The following is a 21314-nucleotide window of genomic DNA, read 5'->3' as shown; positions in this document are numbered from 1 at the left end:
AAAATCAAAAACAAGACCTACTGAGATTAATTAAAGGATCACACCCCCATGTCAATGTCATTTTGTTGACCCACCTTTTGCTTTAACTCTTTGACGGCTGAATATTTTTTTCCAAATAAACAGTTTTCTGAAAAGCACACAAAGCAATGATTTCACACTTAAGTCAACCTAAAACGTCTGCTGCCATGTGCTGTGGGTGCTGTTCGGCATATCTGGAGGCAGTGGCTGCATTGGGGGCACCTCAATGGTCAGCAGGAATGCATGGTGGCCCAGCTGTCTGGCTGTCTTCGCACAGCGGTGGTTTGTACCTCTTGTCATCATAAGTGGTGGTCCTCCCAGGCAAACACTGCTGTAGGCGCATCAGCTACACGAAAGTGTTCAGCACCACGATCAGATGATGCTGGTACCTCACTTTTGTTTTTGATCTCCAGATCACTTGCATCCGACAAGTCAGAGTCCGATTCAACGAAATTATGTAAAACGTCCATGGAGTATTTTGCTTGGCACATTCGCTTTGGTCCCTCGCCAGATGTCGGTGCCATTTTAGAGGTTGTTGGCTCTTTTCTAATCGTGCACATGCAGGTTAAATCAACAAAGCTATGTAACTTTCCTTCTAGCAAAGAGAGTTGAACTAAAACAAAAGGACGAGTTTTGTTGCAGTTTACAGCCCATTGCCCTCATCTAGTCCTGAATCTCGACAAAAGTCGACATCAGCCCTGAAAGAGTTAATGACAGCCTTGAGTCTGTTGATTCTTCTCTACCAGCTTTGCCCACCTGGATTAGTCGTGTTTGCCCCCCACTCTTCTTTACAGTTGAACTGTTCAAGTTCGGTCACATTGGATGCTGAGCGTTGGTGGTCTGCTATCTTCAGATCTTTCCACAGATTTTCAGTGTGATTCAGGTCTGGACTCTGACTGGCCACACCAGGACATTCACTTTTCTCTCCTTCAGCCATCGTGAGGTCCATTTTGCTGTGTGCTTCGGGTCGTTGTCGTGTTGAAAGGTGAACATTCTGCCCATCTTCAACTTTCTGGTAGACGGTGGCGGGTTTTCCTCCAGAATTTGACTCTATTTTGTCACCTCCATTTTTCCTTCTACCCTAACGCAGCGTTTCTCAGCCTTTAAGTATTTGCAACCTGAGTTTTCATAACAGTTTTAATCGCGCCCCCCCCCCCAAGGTTTTTGATAGGAGCCCACTAATACCAATTTGTTCTTTTTTAATTAATAATATTTCATAGATGGATATTTTATTATACCTACTTAACTTTTATCGACATTTATCTAACTCTATATTTATTTTTCTTGTATCAGAATGTAGTTTAAGCTCATTTGTTTTGGTTTCAATAGATGTATTTTTCATATTTTCGATTCTTGTTTTCTTTTTTTCACATCTTCACGCCCCGCTTTTTGTTACTTGCCGCCCCACAGTTTCAGAACCACTGCCGTAACGAGAGCCCCAGGCCCCCCACGACATGATGCTGCCCCCTCCATGCTGTACTGTAGGTGTGGTGTGTTGTGGGCGATGAGCTGCATTGGTGGACCATTTGGTATTGAGGCCAAATAGTTTGATTTTGGTCTCCTCTGACCATAAGACCTTTTTCCACTTGGCATCAGAATCTTCAAGGTGCATTCTGGGACTTGTGGCCTTTCTTGAGAAGTGACTTTTTTCCTTGCGACCCTCCTGAACAAGCCACAATTGTGGAGCGCTTGTGAAACTGTTGTCACCTGCACACCATTAATGGCCACTCTGTGCCATCAAATCCTGTAACTCCTTCAAAGTGGCCATTGGCCTCCTGGTAGCCTCTCTTACCAGTTTCCTCCATGCTCTTCCATCCAGTTTGAAGGGTCCAGGGAGGGTATTAGTAGTATCAGACACTTCTTTATGATGGACTTTACTGAGCTCCTTGGGATTGATGTTTTGGTCTCAATCTCCTGCCTTATGTCTGTCCACAACTCTATCCCTGAGATCTTTTGACTTTTAACTTGCCACCCATAGTCAGTTGCTTGCTGTCAGTTGCTTTACCAAGTAAGGGAATGAATGGACCAGGAACATCTTCACTAATCACACTCATTACAACTGAGCACAGCTGGGAGGAAGCCAGTAACCGCAATGGGAATGGTGGGCACTGACATCTGATGGAGTTTAGGAGGGGGGGTCCTTTATTAATCTCAGGATTTCTTGTTTTTGATTTTTAAAATTTTTCAGAACTGTAGCTGTGATACCTTTCATGTGGATGTTAGAGATTGCATTGAGTAAGTGAAGCTGGGAAGAAATATTAGTTTGTGTGTTTTCATTGAAGGCTGTAAAGCAAAAAAATGGGAATATTTCAAAGGGGGGATTCTTTTCTGTACCCACTGTAGGTGAGGAGCAACGCCTGGTATCCTCCAGAAATGACACTTAGGGTCGGTTTATCAGAACGCATACATGCACGCATCGCGGCTGCCACAGATTGCCAACATTCATGACATACAGTGGGATGCAAAAGTTTGGGCAACCTTGTTAATAGTCCTTATTTTCCTGTATAAATCGTTGGTTGTTACGATAAAAAATGTCAGTTAAATATATCAAATAGGAGGCACACACAGTGATATTTGAGAAGTGAAATGAAGTTTATTGATTTACAGAAAGTGTGCAATAATTGTTCAAACAAAATCAGGCAGGTGCATAAATTTGGGCACCGTTGTCATTTTATTGATTCCAAAACTTTTAGAACTAATTATTGGAACTCCAATTGGCTTGGTAAGCTCAGTGACCCCTGACCTACATACACAGGTGAATCCGAGTATTTAAGGGGGTCAATTGTAAGTTTCCCTCCTCCTTTAATTTTCTCTGAAGAGTAGCAACATGGGGGTCACAAAACAACTCTCAAATGACCTGAAGACAAAGATTATTCACCATCATGGTTTAGGGAAGGATACAGAAAGCTGTCCCAGAGATTGAAGCTGTCTGTTTCCACAGTTAGGAACATATTGAGGAAATGGAAGACCACAGGCTCAGTTCAAGTTAAGGCTCGAAGTGGCAGACCAAGAAAGATTTCGGATAGACAGAAGCGACGAATGGTGAGAACAGTCCGAGTCAACCCACAGACCAGCACCAAAGACCTCCAACATCATCTTGCAGCAGATGGAGTCACTGGGCATCGTTCAACCATTCGGCGCACTTTACACAAGGAGATGCTGTATGCGAGAGTGATGAAGAGGAAGCACAAACAGAGCCGCTTGAGGTCTGCTCAAGCACATTTGGACAAGCCAGCTTCATTTTGGAATAAGGTGCTGTGGACTGATGAAACTAAAATGGAGTTATTTGGGCATAACAGGGGGCGTTATGCATGGAGGAAAAAGAACACAGCATTCCAAGAACAACACCTGCTACCTACAGTCAAATATGGTGGTGGTTCCATCATGCTGTGGGGCTGTGTGGCCAGTGCAGGGACTGGGAATCTTCTCAAAGTTGAGGGACGCATGGATTCCACTCAGTATCAGCAGATTCTGGAGACCAATGTCCAGGAATCAGTGACAAAGCTGAAGCTGCGCCGTGGCTGGATCTTTCAACAAGACAACGACCCGAGACACTGCTCAAAATCCACTAAGGCATTCCTGCAGAGGAACAAGTACAACGTTCTGGAATGGCCATCTCAGTCTCCAGACCTGAATAGAATTGAAAATCTGTGGTGTGAGTTAAAGAGAGCTGTCCATGCTCGGAAGCCATCAAACCTGAATGAACTAGAGATGTGTTGTAAAGAGAAATGGTCCAAAATACCTTCAACCACAATCCAGACTCTCATTGGAACCTACAGGAAGCGTTTAGAGGCTGTCATTTCTGCAAAAGGTGGATCTACTAAATATTGATTTCATTTCTTTTTTGTGGTGCCCAAATTTATGCACCTGCCTGATTTTGTTTGAACAATTATTGCACACTTTCTGTAAATCCAATAAACTTCATTTCCCTTCTCAAATATCACTGTGTGTGTCTCCTATATGAGATATTTAACTGACATTTTTTATCGTAACAACCAACGATTTATACAGGAAAATAATGACTATTAACAAGGTTGCCCAAACTTTTGCTTCCCACTGTATCGTCTGAGCATGTAACGCATGCGCAAGTCGCAGTATGTTGTGGTGTGAAATTTTGTATGTATTTGGTCTTGTATGTTATCATTCAGCTGATGCTTGGAACGTTTAGTGAAGCTCCATCTGTCGGCTGATTAGGAAGATGACGTGTAACTATCCCTATATGTATATAAAATCCAACGTCTGTCTGTCTGCTTTTCACGAGAGAACTACTTCACGGATTTAGATCGGGTTTTCGTCTCTAATTTGCTTGAACATTCCGGTTGATTTTGCGACTTCTCTCATCATGCTACGTATCATAGTTCGCTTTAAGGAGCGAAATATTTGCACTAATCCGAGAGAGAGGCTGCGGGCCGAGGGGAGGTGGAAGCATGACGTCAGGAGTAGGGACCCTCCTCACTCATGCGTCCTTCGGTCTAACCTCTTTGTTTTGGAGTGTTCCTTGCCTTGGCTTAGCTAGCGCTACCGGTTTGTCTATTGATTTTTAAAGTTTGTCCTGTTTCACTACTATGTGGGCGGAGCCGCGGGGGACGGCTAGTAAGCTGATAAATAGTTTGTATGTCTTTCTTTGTAACTTAGACATTAGTGTTATATCATTGATAGGAACAGCGATGGTTTGTGGGTTAAGAACCACTCCACCTTTCATTTTAGGACTACGTCTTTGTAATTTCACAAGAGGGTCAGTGGAAGGGCCTAAAGCCAGATTGACCGGTGATTCTCTGCAGGACTCTCTCAAACAGTGCCTGCTTGGAGTCCAACTGTCTAGCTGGGGAGCGTCACCTTACCAAAGGGGATTGGGGGCAGGTGTGAAACTTTGGTGTCACACCAGAATTCTCTTGGTCTAAGGTTGCCTGTTTGGTTTTAAATCAGAAGCCATTAACACGTTAAGTACCTGCTCGACCAAATGGTAGACCATTTAAATGACGACCCCCCCCCTTTAAATGAGCTGCATGTTGCGTTACAATACTGGGCTGGGCATTCAGTTCTGTGCTTGGAGAGCATGCAGTACTCAGAAAATACACCAGATGGTGCTGTGGTGCGAAAACAGAGAGCTCAATCGTAGACGAAGAATTTGGAAGACTCCCTCCAAGTTGTCGCATACACCGTAAGCGGCTTCGAAGGTAAGATATTTTGAATAAAATATCAATTCAGAGGGGTTATTTAAGCGAATGGCTGACCCCCCCCCCTTACAAAAAATTCATGATGCAGGAATTTTTTTTAAAACGCTGTGCCAAATGGTAGAGATGCCAGTTTATGGGTAATTATTGTACTACAAATGCTACCAAAAATATCTACGGATAGCAGTGTTTTCTGTTCATTCTGTTCATTTACATGTAGTGCTATTTCATTACATTTCCTCTAATTTTACAATGGAATCACTGAATTCATTATAATATAATGCAATATAATAATTATTGGAATATTTTAGATAGATATTTCATGAAAAGCATCTCAGTGTGTGTTGTTTATATATTATGTAGATGGACACCTGGACATTTTATGGCAAAAGGCACATGCCCTAAACTGGCACTAGTACCTGAAAACCTTGCTCTGTCTGATGCTGAAGGGTGCAGTGATAGTGACGATGTCAGAATAGCAGACCCAGATTTCCATCCCATACCTGTGCCAGATTCCACATTTGATCCCACCAGATGAAATTGAAACACCACTGCAGTACTTCAAGAAGATGTTCAGTAACGAGATGATTCAACATATTTCTAACCACACTAATTTGTACTCCGCCCAGAAGTTTGGAGATCCCATACAAACCACCTCTCGTGAAACTGAATCTTTCCTGGCCATTCTGTTGTACGTGGGAGTTTTTCGAATGCCCGTCCATAGACGATTACTGGCACCATCTGTCACGGTACAACCTTGTAGCTGATATTATGCCCTTCAAAAGGTTCAAGTTGTTACGCAAACTTGTTCACTTCACTGACAATGAGCAGTGCGAAGGCAGCCAGGATCGGTTTTATAAAATCCACCCTCTGTTTGAAATGCTGAGGAAGCAGTGTCTCCTTATTCCATCCACTTACAGGCACAGTGTAGATGAAGTAATGGTGGCATACAAAGGAACACGGGCAGGGAATCTGCGTCAGTACATTGCCAATAAACCAGATAAGTGTTCTGTCGGGCCAGTTTCTGTGGCATTGTACATGATCTCTTACTTTATCAAGGGAAATCCACATTTTTCAATGTTGACCTGAGTGAGGAGGAGCAGATGTTACTTCTGGGGGCCAAAGTGGTGACATCACTGTGCAAAACTATAACAGCACCACGTCTGTCTGTTGTGTTTTGTGACAACTATTTTACCAGTTTTGGGTTGTTCCAGAGACTGAAATCCACTCTGGGAATCAGCTGTATTGGTACAGTATGGACAAACCGCATTAGTGGAGCTCCGCTGATACCACATAAAGAGCTGGTGAAGAAAGGTCGTGGAGCATGCAACTACAGGTCCAGTGATGGGATGATCGATGTGAAATGGGTGGACAACAAGTGTGTCACCCTACTGATCAATGCCTGTGGAGTTGAGCTGGGTGGACAACAAGTGTGTCACCCTACTGAGCTACTGAGATGTAGCTACTGCACAAAGGGAGTCTCTAGGTGGAAGTGCCATTAATGTGGAGTTTTCCTGTGCTTGAACACGAACCAAAACTGCTTCTTCATATACCAGCAGAAAAAAAATGAAGGGTGAGTTATGGAAACACTAAAGCTACATTACATAAAACAATTGAGTTTTTTCAGTTTCATTTCTCAAGACACAAACTCTCTTTCTTCCCCCCACACAGGCTGAAGCACCATGTTCAGCAGCACGCTCTGAGGTGTGAAAGGCTGCTCTGTTTCTGTTTTATGGTTTTATAGACCTATTTTTCATGTTGATATTGTTATTAATTTTGTTAAAATTTGTTTAATATATTTGTTTCACAATTAAACAAATAAAAAAAAACAAAAGAAAAACATAAAGATGTTGCTTTGATATTGTTGGAAACATTTAATAAACGTTACTTTTACTTTTACCTCTAACGGCTTCCTCTAACGTTTGGTAGACCCCTGTAATTAACAAACTGCATGTTCAGTGTTTGAAAAAAACTATTCATTTTTGTTTTTCTTGGCCTAAAGACCGCAGAAATGAGAAAAAATAATTCTTTCAATGCGTTTTTCTGGGTGTGCCACTTAAAAGGGTTAAGTACCATGACGCTCTATTGGCTGTAGGGTTTGGACAGAAAGTCTATAAATTTGCCTCCTTTACTCCTCCCTCTCTCTCTCACACCATCATCATGAAGGAGCATCTAACGCACCACGGACTGAAAAGGACAACACAATGAAGAGCACAACTCGGCAGCCATATTGAGACAGGCATGGGGCCTGTTCTGAAGGAGACTGACAAGAAATGATGCCTTAACTAGAGACATTTTAAGTAACAAACGAGTCTGTGTGCCACACATCAGCATTTAACAGGTTTTATGGTTGCCAATACTCACTTGCACTTTACTTATTGTGGCGGAAGTAACAAAAAAGGGGGCGCGAAGATGTGAAAAAAGAAAACAAGAATCAAAAATATGAAAAATACATCTATTGAAACCAAAACAAAGTACAGTAATCCCTCGCTATATCGCGCTTTGACTTTCGCGGTTTCGCTCTATCGCGGATTTTATATGAAAGCATAACTAAATATATAACGCAGATTTTTCGCTGCTTCGGGGTTCTGCGTACAATGTGTCTTTTTACTTCCTGTACATGCTTCCTCAGTTGGTTTGCCCAGTTGATTTCATACAAGGGACGCTATTGGCGGATGACTGAGAAGCTAACCAATCAGAGCACGCAGTTAAGTTCCTGTGTGCTGAATGCAATGTTAACCAGGAAGTCTCGTCTCGCTCATTCAGCATCAACGTGTTTCTCTGTGTAAAGAGTTGTGCTCTTTTGAGTTTATCTTTGTGCATAGTCAAGCCCTTCATTATGGCTCCAAAACGATCTCTTACTGCTTCAGGGGCCGTGCCCAAGTGCAAACGGAAGATGTTAACGATTGCCAAAAAGGTAAACGTTTTGGATTTGTTGAAGGCTATGATTCTTTTTATTTAAAAAGTAGGAAAGGAATATAAGATCCACAGGCCGCAGTGTCCTTTTAACCAGGGTGCAAAACGAGTTGTAAGTGGATGTAATAAGGCGGTAGTCTGGATGGAATCTGCTTTAGGGATTTGGATTAAAGACTACCAGAAGATGAACAACGGCAGTGCTACACAATCGCCTGAAGTGGCTCCTTTAGAAGAGTTGTAACGCTCTCCTTTGTTGTGCAGTAAAATAAAACTCATTGTTATCGGACAAGTCATCGTGTCATTGTTGGTGAGTAACCATAATTAATTTTCTACTTACAGTACTTAGTACATGTACGTACGTTTAGTGTCACTGTACACACACATTTACTGTATACTATTTTTGTTGCATTGTACGTATTTATTGCTGGTGGCCTGTCTATCGTAATGGCTGTAACATGTGATATCGGAGACACTCAATATCTTTAAAATAATATTTAGGTTTTACTGTATATAAACAGTGTGTTTACATACATAATTTCAATGAATCTTACCTAATATCTAAGAGAATACAAAGGGATTATGCTGTATAACTCTGTGGGGAATATTTATAAACAGTGTGGGAGAGTTTATAAGGGCTTAAAATAAATAAAAATAACCATACAAACATATGGTTTCTACTTCGCGGATTTTCACCTATCGCGGGGGGGTCTGGAACGCAACCCCCGCGATCGAGGAGGGATTACTGTAACTTAAACGACATTCTGATACTAGACAAATAGTTAAATGTCGATAAAAGTTAAGTAGGTATAATAAAACTTGTAGCGGAGTATCGGCAGCAAAAAATACAGGAATAAATTTTATTAGAGTTTTAAAAAAACATTAAAGGGGCGCGATTAAAACTGTTATGAAAACTCAGGTCACAAAAACTTAAAGGTTGAGAAACGCTGACTTTTTGTTATAATTTATGAATATATCTATAATAATAAAAGGCAAAGGCCTCACTCACTCACTCATCACTCACTCACTGACTCACTGACTCATCACTAATTCTCCAACTTCCCGTGTAGGTAGAAAGCTGAAATTTGGAAGGCTTATTCCTTACAGCTTCCTTACAAAAGTTAAGCAGGTTTCATTTCAAAATTCTATGCGTAACGGTCATAACAGTCGACAACGTCCACCATGTTAAACTTTCTTATTTATGGCCCCATCTTCACGAAATTCGGTAGGCGGCTTCCCTACGCTAACCAAAACCGATGTATGTACTTATTTCAGTGGTATGATGCCACCATATTGAACTTTCCAACGAAAACGACGTGTCAGGGTTGAGGGAGAGAGCTATCCTGACACCAAGAAATGACATGACTACGACTTTAAACCACATTTTACTTCAAGAACTACCTTCACAACTGAAAACATATCAGTCTGTGGATTCAGCAGTAGAAGTGGAAGACGCGGTACATTATCCGGTAGAGTTTCTCCACACTCTGAATCCTCCAGGCACTCCTGAGCATAATCTAATTTTGAAGGTTGGGGCATCAATAAACTTTGTAACGGCACGAGACTTCAGGTCACGTGTCTGCAAAAAAACGTAATTGAGGCAACTATTTTTACTGGCAGTTGCTCAGGGGAGAGAGTTTTTATTCCTCGCATCCCCGTTACACCCTCTGATCTCCCATTTCAATTCAAACGCCTTCAATTTCCAGTGAGGCTCTGCTTTGCGATGACAATTAATAAGTCTCAGGGACAAACCCTACAAAAGGTTGGCATTGATTTCAGACAAGATTACTGTTCACATGGCCGACTGTACGTTACATGCTCAAGAGTAAGCTCAGCGCACAGCTTGGTCATATTACAACCGGAGGGCCGAACTGACAATGTGGTATACAAAGAGATCCTTAACAAATAATTATTGGTATATTTTGCCTCAGTTTAAAAAGGTTTACTTTTCTTCCTAATAAAACTTTTAAGGCAGTACTTCATTTGCTAGTTATCAATAATACATTATTTAAAGTGTATGAAATAAGCAGCCTTGACACACACAAAAAAGCTTTGGGACAGCCACCTGTATATTGTTCCTGGCTGCAAAAGGGCAAAAAAAATTGCACTGAAGTTCATAGAATGGAGTTCAAGACTAAACTGAGCAGAGAAGGAAGTGGTCTGTTATTTAAGACAGGGAACCAGAAGTGATGTCATTGAGGGCCAGGACAGGAAGTGATGTCCTTGGGGCAGAACCAGAAGTGACGTCAGTCGTGGGGCCAGAACCAGAAGTATTGTCTGCAAGGATGAATCAGACAGAATTTCCCATATTTGGTCTGCAAAGACAATAGAGAAAAATTTACTGCACCCTGCCACCTCCAGGCCTGGCATGGAATTACCTTCACTTGGTCCATTCAGCTTCCTCCTATGCGCACGTGTGTGACAAGTGTAACTTAACTCCTGCTTGTCTTTAACTCTGTGTGATTGCCTGAGGTTATAAATGTAGAAGGGAAGGTGGGGAGAAGTTAAAAAGTACAATACCTTATAAACAGTTCTCGGTCTATGAGATTTGAGGCATTTTGACAAAGGCTACACCATAATAATACAAAAGGGGAAAGTACAACAACAACAATATTTATTTATATGGCATATTTTCCTACAAATGATAGAACTCAAAGTGCTTTACAGGATAAAGAAAAAAGACAAAATATAAAAAATAAAATTAGGCAATGCTAATTAGCATAGAATAAAAGTAAGGTCCGATGGCCAGGAACGACGGGCGGAAGGGAAAATCAAACAAAATCTGCAAGGGTTCCGAGGCTACGAGACCACCCAGATCTCTCTAGGCATTCTGCCTAACATAAATGACCTCAATCAGTCCTCATTGTATTCAGGGTTCACATGGAAGAATTAGATGATATCCTCACCGGTGGTGCAGTGGTAGTGCTACTGCTTTGCAGTAAGGAGATTGTGGGTTTGCTTCCTGGGTCCTCCCTGTGTGGAGAGCACTTTGAGTAGTGAGAAAAATGCTATATAAATGTAAAGAATTCTTATTAGCCATCAGTCAGCTATTCCAGATATTAGGTGCCTAACAGCATAAGGCCGCCCGCCTCACCACTTCTTTTAAGTTTAGCTCTTGGAATTCTAAGCAGACACTCATTTGAAGATATAAGGTTACGATTTGGAGTGTAAGGTGACAGACATTATGAGATATAAAATGGAGCAGATTATTGAAATCTTTGTAAACCATCACCGGTATTTTAAAGTCAATTCTAAATGACACCGGTAACCAGTGTAACGACGCTCAGACTGGCGTGATGTGCTCGGATTTTCTTTTCCTAGTTAAGATTCTAGCGGCTCCATTCTGCACTCGTTGTAACCGATTGATGTCTTTTTTTCGGTGGTCCTGAGAGGAGTGCGTTAAAGTAATCAAGTCGACTGAAAACAAAAGTGTGAACTCATTTCTCAGCATCTTGCAATGTTATAAGAGGTCTAACTTTTTGTTATATTTCTTAACTGAAAAAAAAATGCTGTCCTAGTAATCTGATTCATATTTTGATTTAAAATTCAGGTCCGAGTCAATAGTTACCCCTAAATTCTTTACCTCCGTCTTGACTTTTAATCCTATTGGATCAAGTTTATTTTTAATACCCTCATTTATTCATTTTTGCCAAACACTAAAATTTATTTTTTCTCCTTATTTAGTTTGACAAAATTACTACTCATCCACTCAGAAACACAAGTAAGACATTAGGGGTCAGTGAATCAAAAGAGTCGGGGACAAACAAACTGTGATCGCCTTCACTACACGCTTGGCACGCAGACTTATTTTGCTAAACTGGAAGAATCCTAACTCTCCTCTTTTAAGTCAGTGGGAAACCGATGTGATATATTATTTGAAATTGGAAAAAGTCAAATTCTCAGTTAGAGGATCGGTACAGAATTTTTTCAAAACCTGGCAGGATCTAATCAGTAATATTTTAGAGTAAGCTCTTAAAGCACCAAGGAAGCAATTCTTTCCGCATTTCTTTTTCTTGTCTATTCATCTCTATTGCCCTTTTAACTCTTTCAGGGCTGATGTTGACTTTTGTCAAAAGGAGGAGTTGACGATGGTAATCAACTGTAAACTGTGACAACCGTTACGTTTTAGTTGGACTCTCATTGCTAGAAGGAAAGTTCGATTCATTGGTTTGACAAAGATTCCATGCGCTCACGTGAGTAGCAAGGCGCACACAAAAGCAAAAATGGCACTGACATCTTTGGAGAGAGATCAAAACGAATACAAAAAGCAAAATACTCCGTGGACGACGTCTTGCCTTTTATATCTGAACTGGACTATGACTTATCACAGATTTTGATATGTGATTGAAAATGAATGATCGGTCCTCAGCTAGTCATGGTACTGACAATGCTTGCCAGGGAGGACTGCCACTTAAAAATCAGATTGTAATGCACTGCGACCGTGACTGCCGCTGCTGCTGTCCCAGCCACACAAAGACAGCCTGGCAGCAAGCCTGCCACTCATTCTTGGCAAACTGGCAGCCACAGCATGCAGCAACAGACATTTTATGTTGATTTCTGTGTGAAACCATCATTTTTTTGGGAAAAAATATTCAGCCCTCAAAGAGTTAAACTCATCAATTTAGGTTTTAGTTTACAAACTTTACGTTTTACTCCGTTGGCCATGCTCTCTTTCTTAGGGGTGGCGGTTAAGTTGTTTTCATCCTTTTTTTTTTTTTTGTATAAATTGATTTACTCCTCCGCATCGAGAGGAGTCAGATGAGGTGGCTCGGGCATCTGATCAGGATGCCTCCTGGACGCCTCCCTGGTGAGGTGTTCTGGGCACGTCCAACTGGGCGGAAGACCCAGGACACACTAAAGGGACCATGTCTCCCGGCTGGCCTGGGAGCGCCTCGGGATTCTCCCGGAAGAGCTGGAAGACGTGGCCGGGGAGAGGGAAGTCTGGGCCTCTCTGCTTAAGCTGCTGCCCCCGCGACCCGACTCTGGATAAGCGGAAGAGGATGGATGGATGGATAAATTGATTTATTTGTATGGAATGATTACAATAAAATTTATAAAATTAAAAAAAAAAAGAGAGTCGGGGTCATCAGGCGCTATTGATAAATACATTTGTGTGTCATCAGAATAGCTGTGGTCACTCTTGTTATGCCCCGAGATAATCTGACCTAATGGAAGTATGGAGATTAAAAGGAGCAGCGGACCCCAGAGAGACCCTTGTGGAACACCTTAAAGAATTATAATGTGTCTTTGAAGTATTATTACCATAACTAACAAAGAATTTTCTAGAGTAGAGTCATAGAAAACTCTACCAGGACAAAACACAGTACCAGCAAAAACAGTACCATGTGATCGAGTCGGAACGTCACGTCAGAGTCTCTGTTTACTATCGACGTGTGACAGAAAGCCGCTCTGCAGTTCCTACAGGATCGAATTGCGTACTTCGATATTTGATGAATGGCTCAATGTGGTGAAGCAAAATGCCGAAATACAAACGCATTCGTGGTGCTTTTATATTCAAGTGTCGCAAATTCCCCAACATAATGACACGATACATTTTAAAGGTCTCACATACCATCTTTTTTTGTTTTGTTTTTTTGCATCTTCACAACAGCATCAAAATGTCTGGCAGCGTATTTGAGCCACAGAGAACAAAAATTAGGGACATGGTGAAAAGGTCTATTTTGTGATTAAAGTGCAAATTTTGGCTATAATGTCAAAATCTCCACTTTAATCTCGTAGTTTATTTTGCCATTAAGGTAGACCGTCGTAAACGGCATCTTAAATCTGACCCAGTTGTTAATCACTACGAGCTTCTGGGGCTGACAGCAATTGCCACACAGAACACATGAAATTTTCGATATTCCACCTCTCTGCCAATTTAGAATTCTTAGATTTAAACCTGATATCACTTTCATGATGAATTGTGTTAAGGTATGTTGTGATAGATGGCCGGTAGCTCAACCCAGTCGGGACGCCCACAGAATGGAAGGATGGGTGGAGGCAACCTCTTTGGGACACGACTTCCCCCAAGACGTTAGATGGCAGCTTCAATGCAGTGTAATGGTGGATTCCCGCAGGGCACCATGGGACATGTAGTTTTATACCAGAGCCCTACTGGGTACCGTGGGTGCCGCCAGGGGACGCTGCGAGAGAACCTGGGGAGTCATAAATTCCCCGTAGCCCGGAAGTAAGAAGTCACAAGGACGAAAGCCCCGTACTTTTGGTCTGATTAAAGAACTTAAGTTCTCATTCTGACCTGAAGGTGCTAGCAAGTCATGTGAGAGGAAGAACAAAATCACTTCCGGGTCGAGGCAAACCTGAGTCGGGAGGAGGTGAACAATGCTTGCTGGGAAGTGGGGCGGAGAAAAGAGAGAAGAATATTGTGAATTGTGATTGATTTACTTGCCTGTGTATTGTGGCTGTGGTGCTTGAAGGGCACTGTTAAAGAAGAAGATAATTAAAATATCTTCTTGGTGCTTTTACCTGGTGTCCTGCGTTTCTGTCTGTTGGGTTTAAGGGGTGACCTCTAGTGTCCACAATGTATATTACATTTTACAGATAAATCGCTTACTTCATTTAAATAATGAATACTGTTAATAATTACACATGTGGTACATTTTAGCGTCACCAAATCCCCAAACCTTCATGTCTTTGGAAGGAAACGGGAAACGGGAGCCCACTGTGGAAACCCGCCAGAAAAATATGGGGAACACCAGGGATGTGACCCACTACTGTGAGTTAACAGCGCTACCGCTCTGCCACCGTGCCACCCTTACATGTACAATTAGTAACAGTATTCATTATTTAAATGACTTATTTGTAAAATGTAACATACACACTTTAACACATTTCATCATGAAAGTGCTATCAAGTATAAATCTAAGGATTCTGAATGTGCAGAGAGCTGGAATATCATAAATTTAACGTATTCTGTGTGGCAGTTGCTGGAGGAAGCCCCAGAAGCTCGTAGCGATTAACAACAAGGTCGGTTTTAAGATGACGTTTATGACGGTCTACTTTAATGATAAAATAAACTACGTGATTAAAGCGGACATTACGAGATTAAAGCCGAAGTTTCCACTTTAACCACAAAATAGACTTTTTCACCGTGTCCTTAATTTTTTCCTCTGTGGCTCAAATACGCTGCCGTACACACTGTTGTGAAGGTGCAAAAAAAACAAAAAGGCGGCACAGAAGATGGTATGTGAGACCTTTAAAATGTATCGTGTTATTACGTCGAGGAATATGCGATGCTTGAATGTAAAAGCACCACGAATGCATTTGTATGTCGCCATTTTGTTTCACCACATCGAACCGTTCGTCAAACATCGCAGCAGGCCCATCGATCCCGTAGGATCCTCAAAGTGGCTCGCTGTTACATGCTGTCGCAGTAGGGGGCAGTAGTGCTCCCTTGAACCCTCAGGTACCACGCCAAACACCTGGTAAAAGTGCTACAGTTATTCTTTTTATTATAACAATGTGCACTAAGCACCCTCCACTCCACACTATTCATAAACCACAATAATAATCACAATCCTCCACTCCCAGACGCGTTGCCCTCCTACCACCCAGCTCAGCTCGTTGTCTGGGAGTTCCCAGAGTCCTTTTATTCCTCCTGACCCGGAAGTCTTTCTGCCCAACAGTTCCACAAGTCCTTACTCCTTCCGGGTCAGGGTAAACAGTACTTTTCTTCACCCCGGAAGCCCGTCGCTCTTCCTGTGACGAACTTCCGGGTCATGGTGCCCAAATGAGTCCATTGGCCTCCCGACAGTGACTCCCAGTGGCCCCCAAGGTATCCAGCAGGGCTGTGTATAAAACTACATAGTCCATGAGGCCCTGCTGGAATTCGGGGCCCGTATATGCTCTCGGGAGAGCTCCTCCTAGCGGCCAGGGGGTGAGGGCCGGAGTAAAATGCCGGCAATCCACCACAATGCCGATAGCAAACTGAAACTCTGACGTCACGTTCCGAATTTTATCACACTGCGCCCCCCGACTTTTTGCTGGTACTGCAACTCGTGCACGCGTCACATTAATTTTTGAAGATGTGCTCAGAAGGAGCGTCAAATGAACACTGCAGCCATGATGAGTGCACGTACGCATTCTGAGCATGAAGTATAAACGCGCTCTTAGGTGTACCGTATATACTCTTGTATAAGTCGGGTCTTGAAACCTGAAAAATCGATCATAAGATCAGACCCTGAATGCGACTCTTGATTTTTTTTTTTCTTGCCTCCTCCAATCTCTCACACCAGTTTCTCAGAAGCATTGAATTTTGTTGCAGTAGCGCAGTCACCAATTTCTTTTGCCACTTCAATGACATTTAATTCAAAACCAGCTTCATATTGTCTTCTGATCAAACGTTCCATCGTAGATAAGGGATGCTCTTACGATAAAGGTGTGTGAGGGCGTGAGGTACAAAAACCACAAAACAGTGCAAACGTCGCTTTGGAATAGATTGGGTATTACTGTGTGATCACGTAGGCACAATACATAGAATACAAAAAGGGCAGTGTGCCCCGTGGTGACTCTCTCAGGTGGGCGTCAGCATATCATAATCTCTTGGACCAATAGCGCGAGTTTTCCACATTCGACTTATACGACAAACATTATAAAATATCGGAAATTCAGTTAGTCAGTCATCGTCCAACCCGCTATATCCTAACACAGGGTCACGGGGGTCTGCTGGTGCCAATCCCACCCAGCAGAGGTCACAAGGCAGAAAAAAATCCCTAACCAGGGTGCCAGCTCACCACAGGGCACACACACACCAATCACAATTTAGGATCACCAATGCACCTGATCTGCATGTCTTTGGACTGTGGGAGGAAACCAACGCAGACACGGGGAGAACATGCAAACTCCACGCAGGGAGGGCCCGGGAAGTGAATGCGGGTCTCCTAACTACGTGGCAGCAGCGCTAGCACCGTGGCTCGTTGGTTGCTCTTATTCTGCCACAGCAGACATTTCTAAAACTGTTGATTTTCATTTTTCTAAGACCTTCACCATAATGTTTAATGAACCTCAGCCAATCCACACTAGTGAGACATTCACCTTTTTTTATTTTCAGATATTGTATGATGGACAATGCTTGCTGGTCATCTGTTGGCTCGTTTTGTACCTCATTATACTTTGGCTGCTAATTAAGGAAAAAAAAAAAAACAATTAAGGGCTCTGAGTCTTAAATAGCAAGTCAGTTAAAATTAAGCCAAAATAAGTTAATTCGCAACAAAAAGTGGCCTCTAATTAAGACTACGGTTGGAATGAAAACCTGAAGCCACAGTAACGGTCCAGCACCGGAGACCCCTGCACTCGATTGTTCTCAAGTATCTCTGCAATTCTGAACCACATATCCATCTTAATTAAAGGACAAGTGGCTGAGTCTCTGTATGTGTGCCTGTCCGGTTGCTATGTCTCTGCTGTCCAACAGGTGGTGCATCTCAAGCTTTAGCATTGCTTTAACAATTCCTGGTGGCTATGTCTCTGCTATCCAACAGATGGTGCATCACAAACAATAGCACTCCTTTAATGGAGATCCGTAAAAACAGTGCTAATGTTTGTGATGCACCATTCTAACAGATGACGCATCACATTAGCACTGCTTTTACAAACCCTGTACCAAATGGTGCCTTGTAGTTAGAAGACCTGGGTTCGCTTCCTGTGTCCTTCTTGTGTGGAGTTTGCATGTCTGCGCGGGTTTCCTCGGGGTGCTCCGGTTTTCTCCCACAGTCCAAAGACATGCAGGTTAGGTGCATTGGCGATCCTAAATTGTCCCTAGTGTTTGCTTGGTGTGTGTGTGCGTGCCCTGCAGTAGGCTGGCACCCTGCCTGGGGTTTGTTTCCTGTCTTGCACCCTGTGTTGGCTGAGATTGGCTTCAGCCATTAATGGACAATAGATGGATGGATGGATGTACCAAATGGCATAGGATTAATAAAATTAGTGGTAATGTTTGTGATGTGCCATCGGTTGGAAAGCAGAGACATAGCATCGGGACTTACACACTGCACTTCACCCTTTAACACAGAGGTCTACATCGATTACTTTGATTACTTAGATTTCAGTCCGTTATAGAAGGGTTGCACAGCTAGCTCTCCATAAAGTGCCAGACCACTGCCAGGACCTTTGTCCTGTCCAATACTGCTAACATGAATGAACATTGTTGAAGAAAAGTGTCCTGGCATGAAACTCAACCCAATGTCATATTAATATCTTCGCAGTAGCTACAAAGTCTAACAGAGTTCTTCTGTATTTTAAATTGCATTTTTCCTGGTCAGAAAGGCGACTTTTAAACGCAGTTCTCAGAATGACCACAAGATGTCAGTGCAGCAAGCAAATTGCGAGGGCTTAGTGCTGGATTGCTTCGTGACTGCTGTGCTACTGTCATGGGATGAAGCAGTTTCTGAAAATGGATTCAAGCATGAAAAAATAAATAAATAACACATAGGCTAAGCAGATGCAGGTACATACAGTGGTGTGAAAAACTATTTGCCCCCTTCCTGATTTCTTATTTTTTTGCATGTTTGTCACACAAAATGTTTCTGATCATCAAACACATTTAACCATTAGTCAAATATAACACAAGTAAACACAAAATGCAGTTTTTAAATGATGGTTTTATTATTTAGGGAGAAAAAAATCCAAACCTACATGGCCCTGTGTGAAAAAGTAATTGCCCCCTTGTTAAAAAATCACCTAACTGTGGTGTATCACACCTGAGTTCAATTTCCGTAGCCACCCCCAGGCCTGATTACTGCCACACCTGTTTCAATCAAGAAATCACTTCAATAGGAGCTGCCTGACACAGAGAAGTAGACCAAAAGCACCTCAAAAGCTAGACATCATGCCAAGATCCAAAGAAATTCAGGAACAAATGAGAACAGAAGTCATTGAGATCTTTCAGTCTGGTTAAGGTTATAAAGCCATTTCTAAAGCTTTGGGACTCCAGCAAACCACAGTGAGAGCCATTATCCACAAATGGCAAAAACATGGAACAGTGGTGAACCTTCCCAGGAGTGGCGGCCGACCAAAATTACCCCAAGAGCGCAGAGGCGACTCATCCGAGAGGTCACAAAAGACCCCAGGACAACGTCTAAAGAACTGCAGGCCTCACTTGCCTCAATTAAGGTCAGTGTTCACGACTCCACCATAAGAAAGAGACTGGGCAAAACGGCCTGCATGGCAGATTTCCAAGACGCAAACCACTGTTAAGCAAAAGAACATTAGGGCTCGTCTCAATTTTGCTAAGAAACATCTCAATGATTGCCAAGACTTTTGGGAAAATACCTTGTGGACTGATGAGACAAAAGTTGAACTTTTTGGAAGGCAAATGTCCCGTTACATCTGGCGTAAAAGGAACACAGCATTTCAGAAAAAGAACATCATACCAACAGTAAAATATGGTGGTGGTAGTGTGATGGTCTGGGGTTGTTTTGCTGCTTCAGGACCTGGAAGGCTTGCTGTGATAGATGGAACCATGAATTCTACTGTCTACCAAAAAATCCTGAAGGAGAATGTCCGGCCATCTGTTCGTCAACTCAAGCTGAAGCGATCTTGGGTGCTGCAACAGGACAATGACCCAAAACACACCAGCAAATCCACCTCTGAATGGCTGAAGAAAAACAAAATGAAGACTTTGGAGTGGCCTAGTCAAAGTCCTGACCTGAATCTAATTGAGATGCTATGGCATGACCTTAAAAAGGCGCTTCATGCTAGAAAACCCTCAAATAAAGCTGAATTACAACAATTCTGCAAAGATGAGTGGGCCAAAATTCCTCCAGAGCGCTGTAAAAGACTCATTGCAAGTTATCAAACGCTTGATTGCAGTTATTGCTGCTAAGGGTGGCCCAACCAGTTATTAGGTTCAGGGGCAATTACTTTTTCACACAGGGCCATGTAGGTTTGGATTTTTTCTCCCTAAATAATAAAAACCATCATTTAAAAACTGCATTTTGTGTTTACTTGTGTTATATTTGACTAATGGTTAAATGTGTTTGATGATCAGAAACATTTTGTGTGACAAACATGCAAAAGAATAAGAAATCAGGGAGGGGGCAAATAGTTTTTCACACCACTGTAAGTGTCAGTGTGTATACACAAACTAAATAGCTCTCTTGTTCCTAGTCTGTCCTCAGTGACGACAGGATAACATCTTATACACTGTTATTTTATACTATGTTATATTACGTTATGTTACAGTTTGTTATGTTATGTCAAATTATACCAAATAGACACGAGATTGCGGATACTTGATTATCACACATATATGAGCAGTGGCGTAGCTCGAGTTCGTGCCGCTCGGGGCGGTGCTTCAATTTGCCGCCCTCCAACATACCTGAACGTGTTAAACTATTTAAATAGAAAATTAAAATGACGTATAGAGAAAAATTAACATACATTTTGCATAGATTTATTCATATATAGAGAAACAGCAATATTTTTTATATACATTTATAAGCATCAACTAGACAAGAATATAGTATAGACGCACTGTTCTAATTGTTAGTTTAATATAAATTACGCTATGAAAACCAGGGCCAAAGTAGGGTACAAGTGATAGGTGGGGATGTTTTCTGCACAGAGCAAGAACGCATTCAGATTAATAACGAAACAAAATTATAAATTGTAAATTAGTTGTTTATCTTCCTAGAAATTATTATCGGTGTAACGTTTATGTTTATTTTTGTCATTGCCTCTTACATTCCAACTGCTGTGTCTGATGCAGAAGGACAATCGGAACTTTATTTTTCAAGCATTTGTGGTTAAAAATCAGAGAATTTGACTTTTTTCATACATGAGTGATATTTTTCCGAACCCTGCTGCTTACACACGAATTTTACTAAGATGTGCCGCCCCCTCCGCCCGTCCCTAGCTACGCCACTGTATATGGGCATGATGAACTTCTCATTTCAAACACGGCGGCTTTAACGTGGAGTTGGCCCTCCCTATAAGTATCCACTGTCCTGGAAAGGCTTTTTACAAGATTTTGTGTTTATTCAGGCAAAAGAGCATTTGTGAGTTTAGGTACTGATGTTGAATGAAAAGATTAGGCTTGCAGTTGGGTTTAAATGCTTCGAGTAGATTAAAAAGCGCTATATAAATGTATTATTATTATTACTAGCCGACACCTGCCGTAGCATACGCCGGTGTAAGAATAGGAATGGAAAACGGTGATAAAGGAATTCAGAAATCAAGATGAAAGAAATACTTCTTGAA

This window comes from Polypterus senegalus, chromosome 3 (assembly GCF_016835505.1).
Source record: "Polypterus senegalus isolate Bchr_013 chromosome 3, ASM1683550v1, whole genome shotgun sequence".
In the NCBI taxonomy this organism is placed as follows: Eukaryota; Metazoa; Chordata; class Cladistia; order Polypteriformes; family Polypteridae; genus Polypterus; species Polypterus senegalus.
The sequence above is the reverse complement of the archived record's forward strand: the minus strand, read 5'-3'. Positions refer to the sequence as shown.